The sequence below is a fragment of the Nestor notabilis genome, unplaced genomic scaffold, assembly GCF_000696875.1.
Source record: "Nestor notabilis isolate BGI_N333 unplaced genomic scaffold, ASM69687v1 scaffold16206, whole genome shotgun sequence".
NCBI classification, from domain to species: domain Eukaryota; kingdom Metazoa; phylum Chordata; class Aves; order Psittaciformes; family Psittacidae; genus Nestor; species Nestor notabilis.
The window spans coordinates 27,664-33,579 of NW_009932621.1; positions in this window are offsets into that span (position 1 = coordinate 27,664).

Genomic DNA, 5,916 nt, shown 5'->3' on the forward strand with positions numbered 1-5,916 from the left:
TGAGGAAAAGTGATGTGATGGACAGAACATGGTGTTGGTCCGGCTCAGTGCTGGAACCTGCTGTGGGTTGAGCCGACATCCCCAGTGCCATGTGCCCAGCTTCCTTCTTGCCCGTACTGGGATGGAGTTGTGAAGGGCTCTCACCCAGTCCTACAATGCTCAACATGTCCTGGATGCTGCCAGCAGCATCCTGGGGTCCCTGCAGCCACCTCTAGCGCTGCAGGGTACCTGTATGCTGGGATGCTGTGGGATTTGGTGCAATCCTCTGCAAGACAGAAGTTTGAAGCTGGAGCTAAAGTGACTCGTGAGACTCTTTGAGCAGTATCGGGTCAGGGGTTTATGTGCAAGTGTGTCCTCAGGCTGTGCATCCACCCCACAAATGCCTGCTCTGCTGGTGCCTGAGCCAAGCCACACGGTGCTGGGCTCAGCCCCTGCAGCCTGTTCGTGCCCCCCCTTGCTGTGCAGAGCCCCCTTCCCCAGCCGGTGTCACCCCACCTTCCTGCAGAGCCTTTGTTACCTGCTGGGGATAACAAAAGGAAGGAGCAGCACTTAAAACCCAACAAAACCCACACACCTTCATCAGCTTTTGTACTGGTTGCTATGGGAACCCTATACATGCACCGGAAACGCTGGAGTATGCAAATGAGCTTCTTAATTAGTTCTCCTCTGTCTTTCATGCTTGTGGTGCAGCGGTTTGATCATTCGATGAACATGCCACCTAATTATCGGCAGCTTAACCAAACACAGGCCGGGGTGACCCGTGGGGAGGGCAGCGTGTCTGGGGAGCTGGCTGCTGGTGCTGGCAGGAGCTGCGGGATGGTTTCTTGTGCCTTTGGAAAGGAGCAGCAAGTGAGGTGGGTCTGTCTCCAGCCTGCTCCTGCCTCGCTGGAGAGGGATACCCAGATGCTGGGCTCTCCGCTGGGTACCTGGAGCAGCAGGACTGAGCTCCTCATCTTGCTGTGGGGCAGTGGTGGAGCGCAGGGCTGGCTGGAGACCATGCCCTGTGCCATGGGGCAGGTTGCAGTGTCACCCCGGCCCTGCTGGCCGCGGGGTCGGACTTGCTGCCCGCAGCGCAGGGAGCTGGTTTTGCAGAGCCAGATGCCAGCTGGGTGCCTGTGTGAGCTCTTGCTGTAAATGCTGTGAGTTTTTCACCAAACAAGCTTCATTAATCGTCTAATAACCGGATTAATTAAGGACACTGAAAGTAAACAGCAAGAATGTAATTTGCCTCTGATTGCCATGTAATTGCGGGAGTTTGGTCCTATTTACATATGCAGAAAGTGTTGTTGACAGAGACACTGGGACCAAGAAGAGCAGTTTATGGAAGGCAAATGTGCCCTAGGGGTGTGCAGACCCCTTCAGCCATAGTCTTTGCTGCCTTTGGTGCTGCCTGCCTGTGTTTTTCTCTGTGGTTCTGACTTCAATTAGCCAAACTCTCCTGCTATTTGCGGAGCTTTCTGACCTATTTGCTTGGGCAAACATTGATGCTCCAAATAGACTGGCAGATCAGCTTGGGAACACTCCTGTGTCCTGCAAGACAGCAGAAGTAGCTGGGAAGAAGCCTTTCCCTAAGGGCTGTCCTGACAAGGGTTAGGAACAGCTCTCCCTTTGATGCTGCTTACTTAGGACTTGGGGATTTTGGTTGTGCTTGGAAGAACTTGCCCTTGCAAACCCCAGAGAGCTTCCATTGCCATGAAAGGAGACAGAGACCAAGAGGTGAATTGGGGTCATGCAGAGGAAAGCAGATGCTGTGTGGACAGGAGGCAGAGCCAGGGACTGAATACCAGTGTCCAAGTCCCACACCATCTCCTGCCTCTCGTGTCCACCCCTTGTCAGCTGGTCTTTTTTCCAGCTCTTCTCCCTTTCCCTGCAAGCACAGACATCTGGATGGTGACTAATCTTCCAATTCTCTGCCTCCCATTAGCCCCGGGTGAGGTTTCTTCTTGCATTTGACCTTGTCAACACTGGGTCTGGGCTGCTTGAGGAGTGGGAGTATGGGGTGCTCTGCAAAGATGACTACACAGTCCCTCCGTGCACACATGCACATGCCCAGAGGGAAGAATTCAAAGGACTAATCCTATTTTGGAGAGCCCCAGGCTCATATTTTTCTCTCTCCCTGACAGACACAGCTCGGTGGAAACCTGTAACATGGAAGGATGTGACCTTTCAGGAGCAGCCCAGAACATCTATGCCAGGCATGGTTTCTACGTGTATCCCTTTTTTTTCCCTTATGGTGATGATGAGGTCTGTATGTTCCAGCTATTTCAGCCTGTTCTTCACGTATAGATGGACTTGGATTAAATCAGTGCTTGTCGTTTGCTTGAGACAGGTCCCTGCTGTTCACTTGTATGTTTTTACACTCGAGCAGGATGAGAAGCAGCGAATACAACCCTTTGAGCAGTTGTTGTAGAAGAGAGCTTGCTGGCAAAATGGATGGGGGCTGGTTTGCCAGCCCAGTGCTGGTGACAAGTATCTGTGAAGGAAAATGGGGACTCAGGACCCCCCTGCCTGTCTGTGGGCATCTTTCCCGTCAACTATTTGTTTCCTTGCAGCGTCTGAATGTTTTGGGCCAGTTTCCCATGGCTTTAAGTGCCATACCTGTGCTGAGCAACTGCCAAACTCCATTCATCACAGACAGGGTTTTGTTTTTCCTCTTCTGGAAACTTGAAACGTTTAGAAATAAATCAAGTTTTCCCTTGAAATTCAGTAGGGAGAGGGGTGGAAGGAAGGTAGCCTTCTGTTTATTTTGCACTGCCTTTCTGTAAGCTGCTGTAAACAACCTGTCATCATACCTCCGGTGAAGCAGTTGAGCAGGCTCCCCAGGAGCCTGCGTTTGGTTCCTTGCCATGCAAGGTCTTGTTAGAGGTGGTATTTGTTTCTGGTTAGCCATGGACTCCCTTTGAGCTTGAAGAGCAAGACAGGGATATAGCAACAATTGTGATTAGGGTTTTATTTTGAACTTGTGAAATCTCCATTTCCCGCAGTGAGCAGCATCCTAGAGCTGCTGGAGGCTGCACCCCACGGGTGTCTCACGGTGAAGAGTTCAGAGATAAACAAGGGAAGCAATCAGCCCCTCCTGAGCATCAAGGGGCTGTGGGTGGTGATGCCTGCTGTGCCTTTCAGACCTCTCCTGATGCCTTCTTCGGGATCAGGGCCAATGTGAGGGCTCTGCCACTGCTATTGCCTGCTTTAAGCTATATCTAAATGCCTTCAGACCTTCCCTACAACAACCTGGGCTTGCTTCTGCAGCAGTGTCACTGTCCCTGCCCAGGGTAAGGCACTGCTGCTCGGTTTTGAGAGCAAGCCCTTCCTCCTTCTGTATGTTGGCTCCTGGACATCAACTATTTGGTCGGTCTTGAAACTTGTGAACATAAATCTGTTATTAAGGCTTAATATTGCGCTCACAGATGTTTCTCTACCTCCACCACAGTCCCTCCTTTCCTTTGTGTGTTGGAGTAGGTTTGAGGGATCTGCAAGAACTTGACCTTGGGTAAACGTTGGTGAATCCAAAAGGATGAATGTGTAGGTCTATTGCTGAGTCCTGGCTCAAGTGATCCTTAGCTTTGAGAATACTGAGATTCTGATTTCATTCCCATGCGAACCTAGCATGAGCAATTCGTCTTTCCCTGATCTCACTCTCGGAAATCCCTCTCTTTCCAAGCAGGCTCTGTATTCTGGTGCTGTTTTCAAGGCTGATGGGGAAGCTGCCTCCGGTCTGATTGTCAGTGCTGCTGCTTTGCTATTATTTTTCCGATGCCTTGTGTTTTGGGGGGAAAAAAAATCCAAACCCTGCTTTGTGATTATTCTCTTCTCTGTAATTAGATGTAGCAGTGATCAAAATATGTTGCATTGCACTGCAAGCTTCTCTGGGCAGATGTTTCATCACCGGAGGAGAGATGACTTCATCCTTTACATTTGGGGAAAATTAAGAGAGGAGAAGAAAAGAAGGTGAAGGAGAATGCTGGATTTCCTGTTGTGTGAATACATCTCATTAGGCTTCGGGGGAGGCACATGTGTGAGAAGAACCAGGAGAGGGAGGGGGCAGATTTCTTTAACTCTGCTAATACTCAGATCTTGAGAAATGCACCCCTTGGTACTTACTGTGCTGCAGAAGCCAGGCACAGTGGCTGTGGCACCACATTGCTGCTTCCCTGCAGCCTCCCTTCAGGAGGGTTTTCTGCACAAGGCAGTCGATTAGCTCTGCAGTTTGACTTTCTAGGGTGCACAGAGCCCCTCAGCTGCTGCTACCTCTCTACAGCTCTTACATAGGAACTTCGAGAGCAGCCGGGGAGGTTGCAAAGGTGGCACCAAGTCCACTTTCTGTCCGTTGGCATCTGGAGCTTTTTGGTGCGTTGTATTGATGGCAAGAATGGATTAATTCCCCAAATATGACCAATAGAGGAAGGTGGAGCAAAGGAAAAGGCTTGTAAATGGCACCAAATACCAGCAGCTTTGGAGCAGAGACTTGGGTTTGGCTGGGGGCAGGGTGAGCGTGCAGGGGTAAAAACGTCTCCCGTGCCGGGAACACGAAGCACAATTCCTCAAGCTCGGCTCAATAAAAGCGCCATTGAAAGTAAAAATGACAGCAATTCTGCAGTCAATATAATGTGGCTGCAGGTTAAATAAATAATGTTTGAATGATAATTGCAAAATGATACTATTTCATCCACCACAAACATGTGGTTAAGCTCTCATTAGCTGAGCTGCAAGCTTTGCGGGAAGCAGAGGCTCTCTGAAAGCAGATCTCCTTGGATTACGCTGCTATAGAAATTCCTGGACTGCTTTTGCAAGTGTTTAATAATGCCTGTCAGTAAGCTTGCTCATGGGATTGAGAGGACAATTGGAAAGGCCAGCACCCCAAAATGAAGCTGAATTTTTTTTATCTGAGGCCTTGGTTCTTGGGGCTTCTGGAAAATTGAGTTTATAATTAAAGGACTCTATTATAGTCCTTGAGCTCTGTAGGAAAAATAGAAGCAGATATTTTTAAGTGTGTTTTATGCACAGGGTTTTTACTTATAGATATGTGTATACAGGCAAATCCAGCCACATCTAGCATAGTTTTGCCTGAACTGCAGGGTTTAGCACAAAGCTGCTCTGTCCTGTCCCTCCACCTTGGTCTCTCTGGAGCCATCCTGGAGCAACGCTGTCTGTGGCCCCCAGAGATGGTGCTCAACGCCAAAGTGGGGAGGCTGGTGTGCTCAGCACCTCACCAGACAGGGCTGATTTCAGACTTGGCTGCAGTATTGATCCTTACTTACCTCAGTAATGAGAATCTGCTTCCCTAATCAGGGCGGGAAAAATCTTATTTTCCAGCTGCTAAAAGGAAATGAGATTTGTTGAATCGTGTTGGATGTGGGTATGGAGGTGGGTGATGCTGGCTTGGCTTTGCTTTGGTCTCCTCAGTGTAGACAGGAGCCTGTTGTGACAGCTTGGGTCGCATGTCCTCGTCTTGCCTTCTCTCATACACCCTGATGTTTGAGTGCATCCTGCTCATCCTGAAACCCAGCTTGTGTTCTTATGATGACTCCACCATTCATATTGCTGCCTTCAAACCCCCAGGGCAGATGATGACTTTCCAGCCCCATTGCATTGCAGAGACGTGGGGCAGAGTCTACAGCAGCTCCTCAAAGCCCACCTTTGCCACTCATCTTCCCCATCCACCGCGTTATTGAGGGGGGAAATGCCTCCTTGCCCACTGCCCCTCTGCTCCTGGCGTGGGGAGCGCCGGGGCTGGCGCCTCGCTGGACCGTCTGCCTGACGGCAAATTGTTTTTTGATGGCTGGCTCGGTATAACTGAACTCAATTTGCCTTTCAAAAGCAGCTAATAGTCACATTAAAAAATCCATTTTCGCTTGTGATTGAATTTGACGGCGGCTCCATCAATAAGCGAATGGGGTGGTTTACAACCGGGAACCC